At 33.8% G+C, this 928-nt stretch overlaps 1 long non-coding RNA gene across 1 annotated transcript; it reads right to left on the minus strand.

Moving 5' to 3' along the window:
• Positions 1-48: 48 nt before the first annotated feature.
• On the minus strand, positions 49-623 carry LOC115239244. Its single transcript, XR_003884615.1, has 2 exons — positions 360-623; positions 49-112 (listed from the first exon to the last, which is right to left on the minus strand). It is a non-coding gene; the product is annotated as an uncharacterized LOC115239244 (long non-coding RNA).
• Positions 624-928: the final 305 nt, after the last annotated feature.

A 928-nucleotide genomic window follows, 5' to 3' on the forward strand; every position in this document is an offset into this window, starting at 1 on the left:
ACTGGCATCCCAATAGATGCACCATGAATGAGTTCACTGAATCTTTTGACTCGCAAGCTGCTAGTTTTCTCACCCATAACAAAACTTATAGCATCCATAAAGTTAGACTTTCCTATATAACATACAATAAGAATGCGTGACAATACATACAGAGCTTGTCAAATTTCACGCATACATGTAGGATAAAATATCATCATAATTTTAACGGAATACAACCGTTATGGGATTTCCGAAAACGCTGATCTGATTCAATAGATCTATAGGTATCGGCAATTATACAGATAATTATTGTTTAATGATTCCGTAACTGTTTCGTTCGCTAAATGCGCTTATTGTTGATACACAGATTGATAACCTACCAGATCCATTGGGGCCAACAACTGCCGTAAAAGATTTCAATGGCCCGATAATAAGCTTTCCTTTATAAGATTTAAAGTTCTCGACTTCGATATGCTTCAAAAACGCCGGCATCTTCGAAAATAATTAAACAAATTACGTAAAATTAGAAAATAGCGTAATTGGCGCCACAAAGTTTCCAATACAAGCAAACATCACCGTTTAACTATCTTCTTTTAACAATGAGCAAAAACAAGAAGAGCGGAAAGTTTGGTTAAAAACATGAAACTGCGATGATACTGCCATCTATAGATAATTCTTCGTAAATGTTTGAACATAATTCGTTTACGGAGAGATTAGCTATTATAGGAAAATTTCTATTTCTTCCGAAAATATATATAACTATATATATATATGCAATATTAACTTAATAGGTATATGGTGTATTAAAGAAAACGCACGAAATGAAGAAAGAAAAACTCTTTGTTTCTCTCTTAGGGCTAATTTCACCAAGTCCGGTTGGATGAACCGACGATTAAAATTAGCAGGGTGGTTAACTGAAATGATACGAATGCTTGGTTTTCCTTAATCT

Source organism: Formica exsecta, unplaced genomic scaffold, assembly GCF_003651465.1.
Source record: "Formica exsecta isolate Colony F162 unplaced genomic scaffold, ASM365146v1 C16383480, whole genome shotgun sequence".
Lineage (NCBI taxonomy): Eukaryota > Metazoa > Arthropoda > Insecta > Hymenoptera > Formicidae > Formica > Formica exsecta.